Source organism: Paroedura picta, chromosome 15 (genome assembly GCF_049243985.1).
Source record: "Paroedura picta isolate Pp20150507F chromosome 15, Ppicta_v3.0, whole genome shotgun sequence".
NCBI classification, from domain to species: Eukaryota; Metazoa; Chordata; class Lepidosauria; order Squamata; family Gekkonidae; genus Paroedura; species Paroedura picta.
This window is the reverse complement of record NC_135383.1, coordinates 31,639,543-31,663,092: the sequence shown is the minus strand read 5'-3', so window position 1 is coordinate 31,663,092 and position 23,550 is coordinate 31,639,543. Positions and strand designations below refer to the sequence as shown.

The following is a 23,550-nucleotide window of genomic DNA, read 5'->3' as shown; positions in this document are numbered from 1 at the left end:
GACAAAATTCCAAAGAGGGGGCAATGACAGATCTTCAGCTGTGTCGGTCCTCCCTCAAACAGACGATTCTCACTGAGAATGTGTCGGAAGACAGCAAGAGCTCTCTTGACTGCCACAATCTAGACACTTTCACAGGCCGTTGGTTTCTTTTTATATATTTGGCAAATTTGTAGCATGTTTTTCAGTTATAAATAACAGAACAAAATTAAGACTTGCAATAATCAAATTACTATTCTGCTTATAAGAATATAGTCTAAAAAGCACAAACAACAAGCAACAGCACAAAAGGATGAGACCAGTGAACCCTCCTGGTCAGTTTGCATGGATTCAGGCAAGGCTGCTTATCTCCAGGAGCCCCAGCTGGTCTCCAAATGGCAGAAATCAGATCCTCTAGAGAAAAACTGCTGCTCTGGAGGTGGGTGGATTTTTGTTTTTCAGGGGAAAGATATTAATGCATCACATTCCTGACAGAACTGGGAATCCCCAGGGGATAGACTGGATCTAGGAAGTACTTTTAGTCTGGGTAGAGTTCATTAGCAAGTCCATTGTCCTGTGTTTGTCTGAAGTCCATTAGAACAGGGGTAGTCAACCTGTGGTCCTCTAGATGACCATAGACTACAATTCCCATGAGCCCCTGCCAGCATTTGCTGGCAAGGGCTCATGGGAATTGTATTCCATGAACATCTGGAGGACCACAGGTTGACTACCCCTACATTAGAAAGTCCATTAGTCAACATCTTGCCTGTCTCATGTCAAGTCCCAAGGTTTTTTATTCTGGTGTTTTTTTTAAAGCTGATAGCCAGGCTTTATTTATTTTCAACCTCTCTTCTTTTTTAATTGAATTTGTATTGGTGTTTGTGAAATTCAGTGGTTTCCCTGTATACACTAATACTCCACATTTTGGCATGGAATGATTCCCATCTTGTCATATCTACCACTGGACAAGCCACCTGCAGTTACTGAAAACCCACAATGACTGATTATGCACAGGGCAGATAGTCTGGAGGGTGTCAGCAGGTCAGCAGAGCCAATCCCCAAGTATGTCTGACACTGCTGCCATCCCGCCCAGGCCCGGTGCAACGCCCCAAATGGCTCGCAGTATGAATACGCGGAAACTCCTGTGTTCCCTGTAATACTGCAGGTGCTATCTGCAGCCCTCCTGGGCCAGCCCCATGCATAACAGGGCCACCCCCCTGACCTACAGTGTCCTTACAGGGACACCACATGCCCCTGCCAGCTCTACAGAGTCATGGAACTGGACAGGGCGTTCCCCCACCCCTACCTTGGCAGGAGAGGGGCTGCAGTTGACAGCAGCAGGCCTCAGGCTTCAGAAGGGCAGATATCACCAGACAAGGAACCAAGAGGTGTCTGGGGCCACATGTATTCCCTTTGAAGGGATGCATGTGAGGGGAGAGAGCTTTCCCTTCAGCCTCACTGCCCAGAGATGAGCTGGACTCCCAGGGGATTCTCAGACCCCACCTGGAGGCCGGCATCCCATCCTTCAACCTCAGGGGGATTCAATTCTGCACAGTCAGCCCTTCAAAGCAGCCCTTTTTCCCTGGGGAGCTGATCTTTATAGTCTGGAGATAAGCAGCAATTTCAGGAGAAGTCCAGGCCACACCTGGAGGTTGGCTGTCCCTGAACATTTTATCATCAGTAAAAAAAATGGAGACAGAAGGAGCAGGGTGGACACCTGTGTACTGTGACTACCCCATGTGTATTAGGGCAGGGGGACATTTCGGTAAATGTGGCCTAATTCACACAAGAAGGGAAATGACGCAGAACTGGGAGGAATTGGTTGCCATGTAATCTTCCCCTAAGAAGAGTCTCCAGTCTGATTTTCCCTTCACATATCTGAGGACATGGCTCTGGAAAGCTCATCTGTAACCACTATGTCACAATTCCCAAAGGTCAGTCCTCTCCCACACTCAACGAACATTCCACACCACAGGTTCTTGACACCCATCTCTCCACACCCATGCCCTCATTTGCCACCATGCCACCACAACCTCCCACACAACACACATGACAACCCCATGCCCTTACAGACTGGACAAGCCCTCCCCTTCCTCTTCCCACTGCCAAGCTCTAGCGTCCATTGTATTCCTGGAGACAAAGGGCTTTGCCCCTAGTTCTGCATAAGTTCATAAAATCAGCATTTCTCTGAGATGGTTATTTAGCCTCTGCTTATAAACTTCCAAAGATGGAAAACTCACCACCTCCTAAGGAAGCCTGTCCCACTGAGGAACCCCTCTACCTGTCAGGAACTTCTGGATGTTTAGCTGAAAATTATTTGGAATTAATTTCTGGTCTGCCTCTCTGGGGCTATGGAAAAGAACTCTGCTCCATCCTCTATTTAACAGCCCCTCAAATATCTGAAGATAGATAGCATATCCCCTCTTCTTCTCTCCAAGCTAAACAGACCAAGCTCCCTCAACCTTTCCTCATATGACTTGATCTCCAAACCCCTCACGGTCTTCATAGGTCTCCTCTGGACATGTTCCAGTTTGTCAACATCCCTCTTCAACTGGGGTGCCCAAAACTGAACACAGGACTCCAAGTGAGGCCGAACCAGAGCAAAGTAAAGCGGTACCATCACCTCCCGTGATCTGGACACGATACTCCTTTTGATACAGCCCAAAATCCCATGTGCCTTTTTAGCCACTGAGTCACACTGTTGACTCATGTTCAGTGTATGATTTTCATTGCTTAAAGAATCAAAAGGAAGATATGGTATGTTTGTTAGAGGGACGTATTAGGAAAAAATAGTAACTTGTTAATTAATAAATTACTAGGTAATTAAATTATAGCTTCAAATAATGTTAAAAAGAATGGCATTGTGATCCATTATTATCTCCACAAAAATTATTGAGGATGACAGAGAAAGGTATTTAGGGATGAAAATTATCTTTCCAGGTAAGAAGACAACGCTGTTAGTAACATATGCTCTAAATGAGGCCCTGATGGTCTCCCACCAGAAATCTTTCAAAGATTTGCCAACTACTAGGCCAGGTCATCTTCAGTTCTGCTATCACAATCAGCCCCATGGTATAAAACAATTAAAAAAGACCACTCTAGAGCATCATATTTAGTAAACATAACAACACGCAATCTTAGAATGGCCCTAACATCTTTGCAGTTTGAAACTATGCCATCAGCCATGCTCTCTGGGCGATATCTCCGAATACCCACAGCCCAACGCCTGTGCATATGTGGAAATCCATCTGTGGAGGACCTGCCCCACTATGTTTTGGCTCGTCCCCTGTACCCAGGGGCAAATTCCTTGCCAAGTTACTACCAAACTCACACCCCACTTCTGATTTTGATAAAGTTGCCTGTTAACAGATGTTGACCCCTATATCTCATATCAGGTGGCCGTTTTCACTCTGGCCGGCAGGAAGATCCGAGCCAAAGCTGTTTTACAGGTGCCCCACCTTGATACACCGTGTTTCTTTTAAATTGTAACTCAGTAGCCCTCGTCTACAATTTTACGTATGCAATATTGGAGAAATATTGTTTTATCCATATTTGTACCTTATTGTTTTTAATTATGTTTTGTAATGGCCTTTGGCTAAACACAATAAATGTTATCGTATTGTATCGTATCGTAAAGTTGGTGCACCCCTCTCTCGGCAGGGGCTAATAGGAATTTTAGTCCATGGGCATCTGGAGGACCACAGGTTGACTACCCGTGCGCGAGAGCATAGGGAAGAATAAGGGAGGAAAGGAAGGTTGAAGAAGAAGAAGAAGAAGAAGAAGAAGAAGAGGAAGAGGAAGAGGAAGAGGAAGAGGAAGAGGAAGAGGAAGAGGAAGAGGAAGAGGAAGAGGAAGAGGAAGAGGAAGAGGAAGAGGAAGAGTTGACTCTTATATGCCGCTTTTCTCTACCCAAAGGAGGCTCAAATTGGCTTACAGTCGCCTTCCCATTCCTCTCCCCACAACAGACGGAAGGAGGGATGGGATTGAGAAAGGGAAGGAGGGAAGGAGGGATGGGATTGAGAAAGGAGGGAAAGGGGTGGGTGAAGGGAGTAATAGAAGGAATAGAGGAAGGAAGTCAGGAAATGTGTTAGAGAGGAAGAGAGCACGTGAGAGGGAGAAAGAGACAGGCAGGAAGTAGATGGAGAAGTAGAGGAAGTCAGGAAGGAAAGAAGGAAGGAAGGAAAGAAGGAAGGCGGGCAGGGAGGTAGGTGGACCTGGGGGGGACATGGGTGTGTGTGAAGGGGGTGAGTCGCGAGGGGGGGCGAATCGAGAGGGGGAGTTGGGGGGAAAGACAGAGAGATAGAGGAAGCAAGGGAGAAAGAAGGAAGGCAGCCTGGGAGGTAGGTGGACTTTGAGGGGAGTGGGGGAAAAGGAGGGGGTATTTGAAGGGTCCATGGGGGGGAGTCGCGAGGAGGGGCAATTTGGGAGGGGGAGTAGGGGGAGGGGCAGGAGAAGGCTCTTTGCGGTGGTGGGGGGATGGCGCGGCCTTCTGGCGGACCCAGAGGCACCCTCTCAGATCATTGTCCATGGGATTGCGATGGGTCAGACACAACTTCACACCTAACAACACCATACTGCAGAAGCGGCCCGCTTTATTTTGCAAGTCCTTTTCCACCTTGCCCACCATTTTGGCTAGATGCCATCTCCTACGGGGGATATGTAGGCAAAAGCATCTCTCTGGGTGACTCAGGGCTACCACTGGTCATTAAATGAGATCTCTGCCCTGAGAGGACCAGACTCCCGGCTTCCCTCCCTTTAGACCAAGACCCAGCCTTCAGACCACCCTCTGCCCACAAGGTTGTCTCTTAAGTGTAGGGGAGCAGCTGCTGGACAAGCTCCCTCTCTTTCTCTGGAGTAGCGTTTCTGAGTTGGGAGAGCATGACGTGGACCAGAGAACCGTTACCAGCTTCAAATCAATAAAGCATTTATTAAAAGATGCTAAGCAAAGAGTCAAAAGAAACTGGGCAAAACAGAATCCTTCTGTCTCTCTGCTAAAGCCTACCCTCTCTGATGTGAACCATTAATTAGCCACCTGTCATAACTGGATCCAAGTTCCTATTGCAGCCGGCAGCCACCCAATCCAAAATGGCGGCTCATCCCTTTCCCCAGTCAGGGCAGCCTCCCACTTCGAGGGTCAGCAGGCAGAAGAGAGGGCTTCCTCTGGTCAACAAGGAGCGATTCCCTCTCGCCCCTCCCAAATCTTTCTGGGAACAAGAAGGCCCACGCCTGTCCACAGATGTCCAAGTGATTCTGGGAACAAGATCCCTGCTTCCTGGCTCGACCAATGAACCTTTGAAGGGAGGTGATCAAATGATGAACATGGCCCCTCCCCCCTCTCAACAACCAAGTAATGACAAACCTCAGCAGCACGATATTCATCCATTTTACCAACAGGCAGAGATTTCTGTGCATTCCTACACTGCACTTAGAAAGCCCCCCCCCCCCTCTCAGCCTTTGGAACATTGTCAGATATTTTTAAGTTCCTTGAAGGCCTCAGAGGGCTCTTTGTTAGCATGATCTCTACAGTGGTGGGATTGTTCTGAAAAGTGAAAGGCAGTTTTGTGCTCCAGGTAACCTTTAACCCTGTACAACAAATGGAAGCTGGCCTCTGGCCAAAGTGTGTGCAGGCTGCCAAGGAATGGCTTTTCCATGGTGGGAGGGGGCGCGTGAACATGGAGTGAGAAAAAGTTAGGATTCTCGTTTAGTCAATGCAAGGTGAAGGTGGTGCTTGTCTGGTTATTTTGCAATCTGCCTTTTATATTTATTCATTTCACTCCTGATAAGGGACCATCCAAAGACTATGTGCTACTCTAAAATATTATTATCTTTAACACTTTTTGCTCCCTTTTATATTTCGGAAACAGCCTCCTGGGAGGAGAGTGTCCGGGGCCCTGTCTGTCCACTGCATCTGGCCCTGTTCATCCGGGACTTCCCACCTGATTGGCCAGCGACCATATGGCCCATCCCCCACAAAGCCCGCAAGGCCAGCAGCCGCCATTTGGCCATTTGGCCACTGGACATGGCCAGAGACAGAGGTCAGAGTCAGGAGGACCCATCTGGAGAGTGGGGCACTGAGGGGCCCCCTGCCTGCCTGCTGCTGCCCTCGCGGCCACAAGACCTCTGCTGGCTGGAGTGGGTCCTGAGGCACTGCCTGCTGCTCTGGGTCGGGGGCCGAGGGACTGCTTGCTGCCCCTCAGAGCCTTCAGCCCCACTTCTCTCAGAGGGTGTCTGTTATGGGGAGAGGGAGAAAAGGCGATTCTAAACTCCTTGGAGACAACTGAGGCCTGCTGGGTGACTGTGGGCCATCCGAGTTCTTACAGAGGTCTCAGCTACGGTTTCCAGATTGTCCCATGTTTGGAGGGACATCTGGGGGCACCGGGCAGATTGTACTTATGTTGAAATTTAAAAATACATAGAATCATAGAATCATAGAGTTGGAAGGGGCCATACAGGCCATCTAGTCCAACCCCCTGCTCAACGCAGGATCAGCCCAAAGCATCCTAAAGCATCCAAGAAAAGTGTGTATCCAACCTCTGCTTGAAGACTGCCAGTGAGGGGGAGCTCACCACCTCCTTAGGCAGCCTATTCCACTGCTGAACTACTCTGACTGTGAAATTTTTTATCTGATATCTAGCCTATATCGTTGTACTTGTAGTTTAAACCCATTACTGCGTGTCCTCTCCTCTGCAGCTAACAGGAACAGCATCTTGCCCTGCTCCAAGTGGCAACCTTTCAAATACTTAAAGAGGGCTATCATGTCCCCTCTCAACCTCCTTTTCTCCAGGCTGAACATTCCCAAGTCCCTCAACCTATATTCATAGGGCTTGGTCCCTTGGCCCCAGATCATCTTCGTCGCTCTCCTCTGTACCCTTTCAATTTTATCTACGTCCTTCTTGAAGTGAGGCCTCCAGAACTGCACACAGTACTCCAGGTGTGGTCTGACCAGTGCCATATACAATGGGACTATGACATCTTGTGATTTTGATGTGATGCCCCAGTTGATACAGTATCACACTGCCTGCTCATGTTTAGTTTACAATCCACAACTACCCCAAGGTCTCGTCCACACACAGTGTTACCTAGACGTGGATCCCCCATCCAGTAATCCAGGTGTGGTCTGACCAGTGCCGTATACTAGCGATCCCCAACCTGTGGGCAGCGGACCACATGTGGTCCTTCGACTAATTGGAGGTGGGCCCGGAAGGACGCCTTCTCCCCCCCCCCAGACCTTTACTTCATCCCCCCCAGCCCTTTACAACACACTTCATTGTTGTGGCATGTCTGTATCTTATTTTGTAGGGATGTTTAAACATTACCATAGTGATCAGAGAGCGCTAGAGCAGTGGTTGAGAGTAGAGGAGTAAACTACCCCCCCCCAACCGGGCCTCAGTAAAAGGTGTTGAGTGGTCCCTGGTGAGTGATCCCCAGCGTTGAGTGGTCCCCGGTGATATAAAGGTTGGAGACCACTGTATACAATGGGACTATGACATCTTGTGATTTTGATGTGATGCCCCTGTTGATACAGCCCAAAATGGCATTTGCCTTTTTTACCGCTGCATCACACTGCCTGCTCATGTTTAATTTACAATCCACAAGTACCCCAAGGTCTCGTTCACACACAGTGAACATGATGACAAGGTCCCGCCGCTTGGATATTTTCTCAAGCTGCTCACAAAGTGCAGCATCCACATCCTCTTGTTGGTCAGGTGGTCGGTAGCAGACACCAACCACCACACTGTTTGTTTTCCCCTCGCTTATTTTCACCCAGATGCTTTCCACTGTAGATATACTCTCCTTCACTAGAATTTCCTGACAGGTAAGCCCTTTCCTCATGTACAGTGCCACTCCTCCACCTCTTTGATCTATTCTGTTTTTTCTGAACAGTTCATATCCATCCACTATTACATTCCAGTCATGAGAATCATTCCACCAAGTTTCTGTGATTCATAGGAACCTGGAACGTCAGATCCATGAATCAAGGCAAGCTGGACATGGTCAAGCAAGACATGACAAGACTGAACATCGATATTTTTGGAATCAATAAACTAAAATGGACAGGAATTAGTGAATTTAATTCAGATGACCATCAGATATACTATTGTGGGCAATAGGAGGTGGGACTTAGCATAGGAGTTAGGGTTGACATCCTCTCTCAAGGGGGTCACATGGAGAGGGAGGGTTGCCCAGGAGAGAAGGCAGATTCTGGGGCCGGAATCCGAATGATCATGGGCCAGGGGCACTATGGCTGGGGGAGGAGGTTGGACAAGAGAAGGGGTTGGGAGCACTGGTGTCCCTTATAGGATCCGGCCATGGAGACATGGCCGGCACCCTGGGTGTGCTTGATCCCCTTCTAACCTCCATCCCATCCCCAGGGATATGAGGGTGGATGCTAGGGAGGGTCCGATCTTGGTCCTGTGCAATGCAAGGTCGATTAAGAACAAGGCCTCTACTCTGTAGCACTTCTTTGCAGAGTCGGGAGCTGACTTTGCTTCTGTGACTGAGACCTGGGTGAGGGAGGGTGAGTCGGTGGCCTTGAAAGAACTGCTCCCCCCCAGGATACTTGGTCCTACACCAATCTCAGACCCACAAGAGGGGAGGGGGGTGGCAATTCTGGTCCGGGAGACTCTCGCCTACAGGGCTCTCCCGATGCCAGAAATCAGTGGAGTGGAGTGTGTCGGTATTGGGTGGGACTCGGTCAAGAGCGCAGCCATCTGGCTGATATACCGTCCGTCCAACTTGCTACCAGATGCCCTGCCCTGCCTGCTGGAGGTGGCCGCTGCCTTGGGGTTGTAGTTCCCTAGTTCCTGGGTGAGTTCAATGTCCACATGGATTCACCCTCTTCAGGACTTGGTGGGGACCTGGTGTCTTTCATGGTGACACTAGGGCTCTCACAATTTGTTGCCGGGCCCACTCATCACGCCAGCCACACACTTGACCGGTAGCCAGGATAGAGGTGGTTCTGGAGCCAACTTTGGCTGTGCCATGGTCAGACCACTATGCCCTGCGGGCCCGGCTCAGGATACCACCCCCTCCCCAGTTGGGCGGTGGGCGTATTCTTGACTGCCCGCAGAGACTTGGATCCAAATGGTTTCCGGAATGCTCTGCGGGATCTGGCAGCATTAGAGGACTTGCAGTCCCATCTGACAGCCACTATAGACGAGATCGCCCCTAAGCATCCTCTCTGCCCTTGACTCAAACGGGCCCCCTGGTAAATGGGGGTGCTCCAGGAGAAGAACAGGGAGGTGAGATGACTAGAGTGAGTGTGGCGGAGGACTAGTGACGAAGCTGCAAGAACATCTTATTGCATGCTTATGAGGGCGTATGAGATGGTGGTGAAAGTGGCAAAGTGAGAGGTCTTCGCCATGGAAATCGCGTCCGCAAGCTCTCACCCGGCCCAATTATTTAGGCTAGTTAGATCCCTTACCGCCCTTCACGGGTGCCAAAATATTAGTCAATTAGAATTTGGCTGCGAGGCATTAGCAAGCTTTTTTGCAGATAAAGTCTTGTCGTTTCGCCGTGACCTTCCTGCCACAATTAATACAGAAAATAAAAGTAGCCGGCCAGGCGTTTTTCCATCTTTGCCAAGAGCGACTACCAGCGCCCTACCTGTCCCCCGAACACCTGGCCACCGTGATCCCTCAGAATAGATTTCTGTAACTTGCTCTATGCGGGCCTTCCCTTGTCTTTGATCCGGAAACTTCAGCTAGTGCAAAACATAGCTGCTAGGGTCCTCACGGCAACACCTTGGAGGGCCCACATCCAGCCTGTGCTGAGGCAGCTGCAGTGGATGCCAATTGCTGCCCGGATCCGGTTCAAGGTTTTGGTCTTAACCTTCAAGGCTTTACGCGGGCTGGGACCCACATACCTGAGAGACCGCCTATCGCCCTGTGCCCCCTGCAGGGCTCTGTGCTCTGCAGGTGAGAATCTCCTGGTCATTCCCAGCCCTAGGGAAGCATGCCTAGCCTCGACCACGGCCAGGGCCAGTGCCTTTTCGGTCCTGGCACCCACCTGGTGGAATGAGCTCCCAGAAGAGCTGCGGGCCCTGCAGGATCTTCCAGCGTTCTGCAGGGCCTGCAAGATGGAGCGCTTCTGCCAGGTGTAGGTTGAGGCTGGGGCTACCATGGTACATCGACTGCTCTCCTCTGGGCTTCTTCTCGAACATCGTTGACCTCCTTCTCCGCCCCCCCTTTAGGAACGGGGGTAGGAAGGGGATTTTTTTTGCTCCGCCATGTTGTGATGGTTTTAAGTCTTTTAATGGGAGTTTTAATGGGGTTTTAAGACATTTTCCTGGGCTTCAAGATCACTGCAGATGGGGACTGCAGCAAAGAAATTAAAAGACGCTTGCTCCTGGGGAGGAAAGCTATGGCAAATCTAGACAGCATCCTAAAAAGCAGAGACATCACCCTGCCAACAAAAGTGTGTCTAGTCAAGGCTATGGTATTCCCAGATGCAATTATGGCTGTGAAAGTTGGACCATAAGGAAGGCCGAACATCAAAGAATTGAGGCTTTTGAACTCTGGTCCCTTGGACTGCAAGGCGAACAAACCGGTCAGTCCTAGAGGAGATCAGCCCTGACTGCTCCTTAGAAGGCCAGATCCTGAAGATGAAACTCAAATACTTTGGCCACCTCATGAAAAGGAAGGACTCCCTGGGAAGAGCCTAATGTTGGGAGTGATCGAGGGCAAAAGAAAAAGGGGACGACAGAGAATGAGGTGGCTGGATGGAGTCACTGAAGCAGTCGGGGCAAACTTAAATGGACTCCGGGGAATGGTAGAGGACAGGAAGGCCTGGAGGATCATTGTACATGGGGTCGCGATGGGTTGGACACGACTTTGCACCTAACAACAACAATAACAAAGACATTGTAACCCACCACGAGCAATTTGGGAGTGGTGGGAAATTAATTGAAATAATAATCATAATAATCATAATAATGAAGGGGCAAGAATATTCAGCTTGCATTTGACTGGCATGATGCTACATTTAAAGGGAGCAGAAATCCCTTAATATTTTGGGGGTCTGATACACCCAAACTAAAAAAAAAAAAATCAACTCTGTATGTGTGTTTGTTTTTGTTCATGCCTAACTAGTTTGCCTCCCATACTATTTCTAGGTGTCCCTTGTTGCCAAAAAGCAGCATATCTGAGAGAGGCAAGGCAGAGAGAGGCACTGCGATTAGTGGAGAGTTTAGTCTGAATCCAACCTTAAAGGGGAAATAGAGGACTAAAGAGGACACATCCATTCTAGATACCTCTTGGCCTAGGTCCACTCTCAAAAGCTTCAGCATTATTAGTTCAGGGTTCATTTTACTCATACTGTATAATGCACTTTCAATCCACTTGAAAAGTAGATTTTCCTGTTTTGCATAGGGAAATTCAGTGCATTATCCAATGTGTGCAGGCTAGACCAAAAATAGCTTTAACTTGACCCTGACCTCTAGTAAAAATCAACAGCAGAGACGAGAGCAAAATGTTGGGTGGCCATAAGCAGAACTTCAAAACATCCCCCTCCTTTCCTAAGGAAGAGAAACAAGCAGATCCGTCACTTAAAAGGAGTCTGTAATAATGCGTTTACCTTGCTGAGTAGTCCCACCTTGTTGAAAGGAATTAAATGGCTGCGAAATAAGAGGCTTGTTTTGTGTCCATTTCCACTCCCCCTTCCAAAGAACAAATGGAATGAATTCCATATTGTTGTTGGAGAAGTGCCAGATTCCATTAGTGAAATTTAACACTGTTCCAGAGACCAACATAAATTATCTTCGCATGGATGTATGATTGAAACAGTTGTCGTTAAAGTGCATTGGAGTCCAAAAACACTCACTTGGAGTGACAGCTGTAGTGTGTGACCTGTAAAAAAAATTAAGTGTCTCTTTTCACAAGGAAATACATCATTGCCATTATCCGAAAACATTACATTTGACTTTTTTTTTTATTATTTATTATTAATTCTCCTTATAGGCCACTGCTGCCAGAATCAGCAGGCCCATGGCAGCTCACAATAAGACAATAAACAATAAAACAATCCTAAAAACCCCTTCCCACCCTCTCTAGTCCTCACACCCCAATCCCCAGCCACCCATACTAGCTGACCAAAATTACCCTGTCAGCCCAGGCAATGTGATAGGTCACAGGTCACAGTTACTAATGCCAAGGGCCACCGGAGGAGAGGCCAGTTCTTCCATACCCAGCCTCAACCAGATGTCTGGCGGAAGAGCACCCTCTTGCAGGCCCTGCAGAACTGTAAAAGTTCTGTCAGGACCCCCAGCTCTTCCAAGAGCTCATTCCACCAGGCAGCGGACAGGGATGATAAGGCCCTAGCCCTGGTCAAGGCCAGGCAAATCTCACGAGGGCCAGGAACCTCCAACCAAAGAGCACAAGGCACTGCAGGAGGATAAATGGTCCCTCAAATAAATTGGGGCCAGACCATGAATGGCCTCGAAGGTCAAAACAAAAGCCTTGAACTTGATCCAGTATACAACTGGCAGCCAATCAGCTACCTCAGCATTGGCTGAATATGGGTCCTCCATGGAAGACTCTAGCAGTTGCATTTTGCACCAGCTGAAGTTTCCAGGTCAAGGACAAAGGAAGTCCAGCATATAGTGAATTACAGTAGTCTAGTCTGGAAATGACCACCACATGGATCACTGTGGCAAGGTGTTCTTGGGTCAGGTAGGGTGTAAGTAGCTGAGCTTGTCAAAGACGGGCTACCTTAGTGACCTTGGCAAAGACCACCTGGGCTACCTTAGGGACCTGGGCCTCCATAGACAAGGAGGTCCAATTGCATTCTATCCAAGGTTGTCAAACATGCTTCCAACTCCATCCCCTTCCTACCAAACCACAGGATCTCCGTCTTGGCAGGGTTGAGTTTCAGCTGGCTTTTCTTGAGCCAAACCATTGCTGCTTCCAAACAACTGGCATGTCATTTGGAGGGGAAGTCGTGGTAGCCGTCCATCAAGAGATAGAGCTGGGTGTTATCAGGATACTGATGACAGCCCAGTCTAAAGCTCCAGACCAGTTCGACCAGAGGGCACATGAAGATGCTGAACAAGGTAGGGGAGAGTTCTGCCCCTGCAGAACACCACAGGGGAGATGAAAAGAATGTGACTGCTCTTCCCCCACTGCTACCCTCTGTGTCCTGTTCCGGAGAAAGAAGACCAACCACTGAAGGGCTGTCCCCCAAATTCTGTTCCTGGCAAAGCAGCGCATCAGCAATTCTGGGTGACAATGTCAAATGCTGCTGACATGTCTAACAGCATCAGAAGATGCTGTTCCAACCTACTTTCATCCAACTGGTGCTGGAGATAATCTGTCATGGAGACCAGCACCATCTCCCCCCTCCCCCATGGCCAGGTTGGAAGCCAGATTGGAAAGGATCAAGAGCCAAAGTATCTTCCAAGTATACTAAGAATTGGTCTGCTATAGTCCTTTCAATCACCTTGTCTAGAAACAGTAAATGCTAGACTGGACAGTTACTGGCCAGGGTCCAGGGGTCCAGAGATGGCTTTTTCAGTAACAGGCAAACCACTGCCTCCTTGAGCCTCTCCAGGAACTCTCCTAAAGTAAATGACAGGTTGATCTCCCTGTCCTCTGGTTCCCTGATTTGAAGAGCCAAGAAGGGCAGGGATCAAGGGGGGAGGTGGTTGTCCTTGTTGAACTCAGCAGCTTGTCCACTTCAGTTAAAGAAAGCCAGTTGAAGCCACCAAATGAATCCCCCTGAGGTGGCATAGGGGTCTCCAGCTCCCTCTCTGTATCAAACATGGGTGGAAAGTTGTGGCTGAGCGCTGAGACTTTATCTGTGAAATAGCTCACCACTACTTCAAAACCAATATTCAATTGAGTAAAATTTAAGTGTACTTCCTTGAGGATGGTAAGAGATCAAACTACCATAAATAGAGGCTGCATAAAACTCCCATTTGCCAGCCTTCACCACGATCTCATATGCTGTCATAAGCATGGAATAAGATGTTCTTGTGGCTTTGTCATGAGATTTCTTCCACATTCGCTCTAGCTGTCCCAGTTACCTCTTCATCTCATGAAGCTCCGCCTCAAAATACTAAGGTGCTAGCTTGAGGTGAGGGTGGAGAGGACCTCGGGGAGTGAAGACATCAAAGGCAACAGGAGAGCAGGCATTCCAATTTCCCATCAAATCCACTAATGACTCACCAGAAGACATCAGGGTCCTGCAGAGCATTCAAGAATCCATCCAGATCCATAAGTCTCCACAGGCAGGCTAAAATAAACCTGCTGCCCAAACAGAGCAGGGTGGGATTTGGATCCAGACCTTCATGGCATGGTGATCTGACCATGGGATAGGGTTAACTGCCATCAGATCCAACTCTAACCCTGTGCTGAAGATTAGATTGAGAATGTGGCCAGCCTGATGGGTAGGACCGGCATCAAATTACAAGAACCCCAGTCTCGCCATAGTTGACACCAGGTCTGAGACATGTCCTGGAGACAGTGAATCAGCATGGACATTGAAGTCCCCTAAGAACAGAAGTGTGGGTAACTATAATATCCAGGCAGTCACAACGTCCAGCCGAACACAAATGGTACACCAACCAGATGGCCAAATTCTCAACTGAGTCCCATCCTAGGCCAACGCACTCCACTCCTGGGATTGATGGTGCCAGGAGAAATCTTGGACCACTATTGCCATCACCACCCCTGCTTAAGGCCTGAAACTGATGGACTGAAAACCCAAGTGGAGCAAGATCTTTCAAGGCGACAGTCCCGCATTCTCTCACCCAGGTCTCACTCACGTACACCAGGCTAACCCTGTATTTGGCAGAATACTCACACAGAACTGAGGTCTTGTTGTTAATTAACCTGGCATTGCACAGAGTCAATGTTGGTGCCACCCTAGCCTTCTCCACAGTGTATCTCAGGATGGGATGGAGATTGGAAGGGTTGTGAGCATTCCCATATATCCCAGGCCTTCTATTGTCTAAGCTCCTCCCACCATTATACCTCCCTTCACCCACTATTGTCAGGATCTCCCTCCTCTACAACTGTCAACATATGGACACTTACTAGTCATCACAACCACCTCCTCTAGCACCCTGGCAAATCCCCTCAACTAACAATTACCCTAGACTCAAAATATGCTAACAATATTAATACCCGACCAATCCACTAACTAACAACTGCTGCTAACAACAAAACTATGCTATCTCTGGGATTCGCCCAGATCCCTCCAACCGGTGCCATTCCAAGTGATCTTCAAAGTAACTAGGCTAAAAAATAACCCTATCCTATAAGATTTAGAACAATTTTGTGGGAAAGAAACATTTTTTGCGAGTTCATTCATTATTGCCTTTTTCTTCTGCCAGTTTTCCTTGAGGACAAATGTATTGAACATTGGAAAATGTTTCAGTACTTAACCAAAATAGAATTTGGCTCCACCCTGCCTTCTGGATATAGACATTCATTTTTTCTCCCTGCACTGTTTTTCAGGGAAGGGAAAGCCTGGATTAATATGATAAGTAGAACCCTTTGAAGCAAGCTAAAAGCAAGCGAGGAAGACTGGGCTGAGGGCCCTGCTTTGTTTTAACATTACATCCTGTCGGGCAGGGACCGAGGTTTCCTGAATCCCTGTAGACTATTTCACTCCATCCAGTAACAAAAATAAAGGTTTCCTTTGCCTTAACTGTAGGTTTAAAAATGGGGCCACCAGCAAAAAGTGATGTAGGAAAAATGTATACATTTTAAAGATCATAGAATCATAGAATTGGAACGGACCGCATGGGTCATCTAGTCCAACCCCCTGCACTATGCAGGACACTCAGAACCCTATTGCTCATCTAATGTCACCTGCCACGCCCTTGAGCCGTCACAGAATCAGCCTCCCCGTCAGATGGCTCTCCAGCCTCTGCTTTAAAATCTCCAAAGATGGAGAACCCACCACCTCCCGAGGAAGCTGTTCCACTGAGAACTGCTCTGTCAGGAACTTCTTCCAGATGTTTAGATGGAATTTCTTTTGAATTAATTTCATCCCATTCGTTCTGGTCTATCCCTCTGGGGCAAGAGAGAACAACTCTGCTCCATCCTCTATATGGCACCCTTCTAAATACTTAGAGATGGTTCTCAGATCCCCTCTCAGTCATCTCCTCTCCAGGCTAAACAGACCAAACTCCCCCAGCCTTTCTTCATATGTCTTGGTCTCCAAACCCCTCACCATCTTTGTTGCCCTCCTCTAGACACGTTCTAGTTTGTCAACATCCCTCTTCAACTGGGGTGCTCAAAACTGAACACAGGACTCCAAGTGAGGCCAAACCAGGGCAGAGTACAGAACAGTTTAAATGAATGCACCATTCTGAATGGCCCAGTGGGAACTGAGCTGCTTTTTTCACTTAGATTGGAATGTTATTAAGGATGGGATGCTGAAGGCTTTCTCCCAAATAAATAGTGAGTCCTGTTTGAGACCTTAATCTGGTACGCAGAGGGATGGTGGAACGTTTTCTATGAGACATGCATTCAAATTCTGCATCCTGCATTATAGGATTTTATGAGCTTTTAAGAACACGGATGGGCACAATTGCATGGATACAGTTTTGCAAAGCAAGGGCAAGACCTTGATCTGATTATAAATATGACTGCCTCAAGGGTCCTTTTTGTGTGGTATTTTACTTTTTTACTTATTTTATTTTTATCCACCTTTTTCTCCAATGAGCTCAAGGAAGTGGGATTGATACTGGCCTATGAGGCAGGAGAGGCCAAGAATCAGTGACTGGCCCAGGAACAACACTGATTCCAGCTGCAAGACTCATCTGTTCCAGGGGCCCTTGGGTGGGGGGAGGGTAAACGTTCCTGCAGGCTGGCTGTGTTTTAATTCTGTCTTGACTTTTAATTGTTGGACATTTATGATTTCTGCATCTTCACCTGTGGTTTGCAGAAGTAAGGCAGGTATACATATTTAAATGCATGAACAAACAAGATCCCTCATCCTTCATGATCGAGAGGGGATTCAATCCTAGATCTCCCAGTTCCCCGGATAGCATCCTAACCATTGCACACCAGTGGCTTCTAAAATGACCTTTCCCAACATTTAACACAAAGAAGCTCTTGACACACCAAAAGAGTTGCAATAAAACCACCTGAAGCATCCCAGGAAGATAGTTTTCTGCAAGGTTTTGCATATGTGCAGATTGCCAAAGTGTGTGCTGGTGTGTGCGTGTGATGAAATGCCCCCATTGCTATTGCAAAAGGACAGGTTTTTTTCCTCCAGCCCCTGTTCATCTTTCCTTTCACATAATTGACCTGGCCATGAAGAGGTACCTAGAAGGGATGGGGGAGAAAGAGATTCTTTTCCCTAGAATTCCTAGATGAAGGGCTTCCTGTGGGAGGGGCAGGAGAGGTTAGAATTGTAGAATCACAGAATCATAGAGTTGGAAGGGGCCATACAGGCCATCTAGTCCAACCCCCTGCTCAACGCAGGATCAGCCCTAAGCATCCTAAAGCATCCAAGAAAAGTGTGTATCCAACCTTTGCTTGAAGACTGCCAGTGAGGGGGAGCTCACCACCTCCTTAGGCAGCCTATTCCACTGCTGAACTACTCTGAATATGAATTTTTTCCCCCTGATATCTAGCCTATATCATTGTACTTGTAGTTTAAACCCATTACTGCGTGTCCTTTCCTCTGCAGCCAATGGGAACAGCATCCGGCCCTTCTCCAAATGACAACCTTTCAAATACTTAAAGAGGACTATCATGTCCCCTCTCAACCTCCTTTTCTCCAGGCTGCATATTCCCAAGTCCCTCAACCTATCTTCATAGGGCTTGGTCCCTTGGCCCCAGATCATCTTCGTCGCTCTCCTCTGTACCCTTTCAATTTTATCTACGTCCTTCTTGAAGTGAGGCCTCCAGAACTGCACACAGTACTCCAGGAGTGGTCTGACCAGTGCCGTATACAATGGGACTATGACATCTTGTGATTTTGATGTGATGCCCCAGTTGATACAGCCCAAAATGGCATTCGCCTTTTTTACTGCTGCATCACACTGCCTGCTCATGTTTAGTTTACAATCCACAAGTACCCCAATGTCTCGGTCACACACAGTGTTACCTAGAAGTGGATCCCCCATCCACTAGGCATGCTTTCCATTTTTCTTTTTTTTCTTTTTTTTAAAATAATTTTATTGTTTATTATTATATAAAGCATTTACAGAGAAATTGTGAAGAAAAAGCGACCAGTTGATATGGTTTGCCATCTCTTTTAACATAGATATTTAGTTCCCATCACATATTATTCCTAATCTAGAAGTTTTTACCATTTTTCTTAGCCAAGTGATTGTTAATACATATGAGAGTATGATCTGTTATAAGAATACATTCTGTTATTATCTTAAATGATATTAGGTCAGTCTCCTTCATAAATTGGCCCTGACCCAAGAATTACTACTCCCGTCTTGTTAATGCCTATGAAATATGGTTTGTCATCCTCTTTTAGCATACATATTGACATACATATTCAATTCCCATCGCATCTTAATCCTGATCTAGGAGTTATTACCATCTTTCTTAACAAAGTAGTTGTTGATACATAGGAGGGTATAATCTATTATAAGGATATATTCTATTATTGTCTTAGATAATATAAAGTCAGTTCCCTTCATATACTGGACCTGTCCTAAAGGTTACTGCTGCTATTTTTCCCAGAGGAAGCCAGGAGAATACTCCATTGTTCAGCTCATCTTTCAGGTGGTCGCAGAAAATGAAATTGTGTTTTTTTCCATAGTAGAGTGTTTCTGATTGTCCTTCTGTCAGGGCCAAAGAAATCTCTTACTTGATTCTTGCTTGTAGTCGCCTTTGAGGAGGCTCTGAATCCTTTGTCAATCTGGATCTCTTCCTCTGGTCGCACAGGAATATCTCCTGATAGCTTCCTAGTTACTGTCGCTTTTGAATAGACTCTTTTTATTTTGCTGATCCAAATCATTTCCTGCTCTGAATAGACTTCCAGGTTTTCGGTACTTTCCTTCCTTGAATCTGTTTTCCCAGGTTCTTCAAAGGTACTTTGGGTTTTTACATCTCTGGCACTCTCTCCCTCCAGTTGATTAACTTCCAGACATTGAAGTTTCACTTGATTTATTGTTATCTGAGCTACGTCATCAGCTGGTCTCTCCGGACCTTGGGCTCCATCCAAAAGCTCCCTCTTAGTCCCACGAATTTCCTTTTCCAGCTTATTGACTGCTTTCAGTATCTCTGAGTTTCCTTTGCATAACAAATGAAAAAGCTGTGCCTTAGTTAATTCTTCCATAGTTCTAGGCAGACACAAACTATAAACAGAAAGTCTCGTGAGGTCTCGCGGGAGCACGAGCGATCCCAAATTATCAGTTTGTCGATCTCCGTATCAAGTCAAATTCACCCACTGAACTTTCACCAATAAATCTTCAAAGCACTCTCTTTGTTTGGTTAATGGGTATAATTAGCTGGGAGTCTCTCACTCCGCGAAAGAAGGAATTCGCTTGTGAATTGGTTGGGGGGGGGAGGGAAGAGCTTGTGGGAGAAGAGAGAGAAAAGCCAGAAAGCTTTCAATTCTTACTGTTGCAGATTCCAGCTTCTGTCAGCTTCTTCTCCTGTCGATCTGGTAAATGATGGTCTGGGAAGAATGTAAAGTCAGCTGGTCGTTTCAAGCTTGTAAAGTTGTTTGCGACAAAGACGCCATCGTGACCTTGAGCACAGGCCGCTATTAATCCGGGGAGTTCGGTCCTCCTATCTCCCCACGGATCTGTAGGACCCTCAGGATGCCGTTCCCGGTTCCTGGGGCGACCGGTGAGCAGATTTGCGTATCTGCTCAGGTCAGCCAGGTGCAGAAGCTCCTGACCCTCGGCATGGCTTAAGAGCTGAACAGAAGTCCAGCTTTTTTATGGTGCCATCTTCAGTCGTCTCATGCTTTCCATTTTTCTGACCCAGATGCAGAACTTTACACTTATCTTTGTTAAATTGCATCTTGTTCTCATTTGCCCATGTTTCCATTGTGTTCAGATCTCGTTGAACTCTGTCTTTATCTTCCGGAGTATTTGCCAGCCCTCCCAATTTGGTGTCATCTGCAAACTTGATGAGTAGTCCTTCCGCCCCCTCATCTAGATTATCTTTAACCACTCCTGCGGTATTAAATAAAAGGGTAAGGCCACATGGGGAGGAGTAAGGGTGAGCCCTTTCCAGGATAAAACCTCAGAGGGCCCAATCATCTTTAACCGCTCCTGCGGTATTAAATAAAAGGGTAAGGCCACCTGGGGAGGAGTTAGGGCGGGCCCTGTCCAGGATAAAAACTCAGAGGGCCCGATCAGGAGCCACGAAGCGGCTCCTGATTGGGCCCTCCAAGTTTCCATCCAGAGCCAAGCAGCCAATGGGGAGGCACGCAAAGTGCCTTCCTATTGGCCCCTCACCAGGACAGATCAAAATTCCATTCACCCAGCCCAGTCTGGCTGCCAGTCTGCTCCTGACCACAATGAGAGGAGGTCAGTAGGGCTGCCAAGGGGGATGAGAACAGAGGCTACGCCAGCCCTTTTTGCCCCAAGGCTGTCCTAACGGTCATGTCCAATGTAAATTGCCTCAGAACCCTGACAGAGCTGGCAGGAGGCTGCAGAGTGCTCCCCCTCCCTCCCCCTCCCTTCAGGCATGCTGCGAAGGAGCGTCTGACAGGCCCTGACTGAGGGAAGGAGGCCTTTCCAAGAGCAATGCAGGGGAGCCTTAGGGGCCTTCCTTTTGGGGGGGGGACTTCTGCCAAATAGTTGCCTGACAGGGAGGCCACAGAAAAGCCCCTTCTCACTTAAAATACTGCTCTGCCCGGAGGTTAGACACAGCCAAGCCATGTGTCTTTCTTCTTTGCAATTCTCTGCAGATTTGAGGTCACTGCACAGTGTTATTCTGCAGAGGAAATTGGCTCTTTTGACTCCTGTTTCATCTGCACAACAACCCTTAAATGTTTCTTCTCTACCACAACCCTGTCCAAAGTAGCCCTTTCTGCCTGGGGAGCTGATCTTTATACTCTGCAGGTGAGCTGTAATACCAGGAGCTCTCCAGGCCACACCTATAGGCTGGCTACCCCTGGGTTGGAGATATTCCTGGAGGTTTGGAGGTGGGACTTCAAAATCATACAATGCCAGAGTCCAGCCTTCAAATGAGCCATTTTTGCTTGAAGTTGGTAGGGAGTGGTGCAGGAGTGTCCCTTTTGGCCAGCCCTTACCAGCAACTGTTTGTATTCTGGGGCGCAGACAGGCAGACCAGCATCAGTCCTGTGAGTCTGGAAAGTGCAGGAAGATCTAAATAAATATTTACAGCCTGAAACTGTAAATAGAGAACAAGTAAATGTCTGGAGACACATGGTAACTGAATGACTTATTGGCCTGGCAAATAATCTTGGCCTGGCAAATAAAAAAACCAGTATAAAAAACCTTACTAAGGTCAAGACTGCTGTGCACAGAGAGTCTTCCTCTCAGGGTTGCCAGCTTCCCTGTGAGGCTCGCTATCCCACCTCCCTCATGTGGAGTCTGCTATGGGGAGAGAAAGGGAAGACGATTGGAAAATGCTTTGAGACACCTGAGGCCTGCTGGGCCACTGCGGCCCATTCCCAGTTCTCTCAGATCTCTCACAACCCCACATACCTCACAGGTTGACTATTGTGGAGAGACGAATGGAAAAGGTGTTTGTAAACCGCTTTGAGACTCCTTTGGGTAGTAAGCAATAGGGTACAAAAATCCGTTCTTCTAAGGAGCAACCATGAAAGAAGCATGTGGGCACATAACATTTTACCAACAGTGAAAACATGGGAGACAGAAGAAACAGGGTGGACACCTGTGTACTGTGACTACCCCATGTGTATTAGGGCAGAGGGACATTTCGGTGAATGTGGCCTAATTCGCACAAGAAGGGAAATGACGCAGAACTGGGAGTAATTGGTAGCCATGTAATCTTCCCCTAAGAAGAGTCTCCAGTCTGATTTTCCCTTCACATATCTGAGGACATGGCTCTGGAAAGCTCATCTGTAACCACTATGCCAAAATTCCCAAAGGTAAGTTCTCTCCCACACTCAACGAACATTCCACACCACAGGTTCTTGACACCCATATCTCCACACCCATACCCTCATTTGCCACCATGCCACCACAACCTCCCACACAACACACACATTCAACTCCATGCCCTTGCAGACTGGACAACTCCTCCCCTTCCTCTTCCCACTGCCAAGCTCTAGCGCCCGTTGTATTCTTGGATACAACGGGCATTGCCCCTAGTTAATAAATATGTTAAAAAGTACCAGACCGAGCACTGAGCCCTGAGGTACACCGCCACTCACCTCCCTCCAGTCTGATGAAACACCACTGACAACTCTTTGTGTACAGTTCTCTAACCAATTTCCTATCCACCTAACTATCTGAAAATCCAGATTGCAGTCCTTCAATTTATCCATCAGAACATCATGGGGAACCTTATCAAAAGCTTTACTAAAATCCAAGTAAACGACATCAACCGAATTTCCACGATCCAGCAAACCTGTCACTTGGTCAAAAAAGGAAACCAGGTTGGTCTGGCAGGACCTATTGGAGACAAATCCATGCTGACTTCCTTGGATCACCAAATTGTCCTCCAGATGTTTGCAGATTGCTCCCTTTAATATCTGCTCCATTATCTTCCCAACAACAGAGGTCAGACTCACTGGTCTGTAGTTTCCCGGGTCATCCTTCCTCCCTTTTTTGAAGATCGGAATAACGTTTGCTCTCTTTTAGTCCTCCGGGACATCTCCAGTCCTTAAAAAGGTCCTGAAGATGATGGACAAGGGTTGTGCAAGTTCTCCGGAAAGTTCTTTGAGCACTCTCGGGTGCATTTCATCCCGCCCAGGGGATTTGAACTCATCCAGTGCAGCTAAATGCCTCTCAACAACCTCTCTGTCCATGACAACCTGCCACCCAGACACTATCTCTTGGCTACTTCCATCTCTAGATGTGCCTAAACCCTTTGACCTGTGGGAAAAAACAGATGTAAAATTGGCACTGAGCCGATCTGATCTTAATCAGATCAGGTTATCTGATCCTGAGCACAGGAAGGAAGGAGTCTTTGTCTTGGGGGGCTTTGGCGGGTGGTCTTTGCCTGCTGATCCTCAGGGAAGGATCCTGCTCTTGGGAGAAGAGGGGAGCGGCCATCTTGGACATGTGAGCAAGGCAAAGAGACTTTGGAACCTCTTTAAGCAAAGGGGCCTGCCCTGCACTTAACACCAGATAGGGTATGTCTAGCAGAGGGACAGAAGGACTGCGTTTCATCCAGTTTCTTTTGGTTTCTTTTGCTTAATTCTGTGCTGTGCTTGTTTTTTACACCGTTTTTTTTCTGTGCTTGTTTTTTACACCGGTTCTCTTAATAAATCTGTTATAAATTAGAGGTGGGCCATGGTTCTCTGATACACGTAGAACTCCCCCACCTCAGAAGACCCAGAGGGTCAAGGGAAGAGGAATGCATCAGGAGAGGAAGATAATGGAGGTGAATCACTGGCTGCGTACTTGGTGCCGGCAGGAGAGATTTGGTTTCTGGGACCATGGGATAGGCTTTCTTGAGGAAGGCCTACTAGCACCTGATGGACTGC

General features: G+C 47.7%; 1 protein-coding gene across 5 annotated transcripts in view; it reads right to left on the bottom strand.

Moving 5' to 3' along the window:
* Positions 1-23,550, bottom strand: part of WSCD1 (WSC domain containing 1) — a 108,917-nt gene that overhangs the window by 66,428 nt on the left and 18,939 nt on the right. The window lies entirely within an intron of this gene.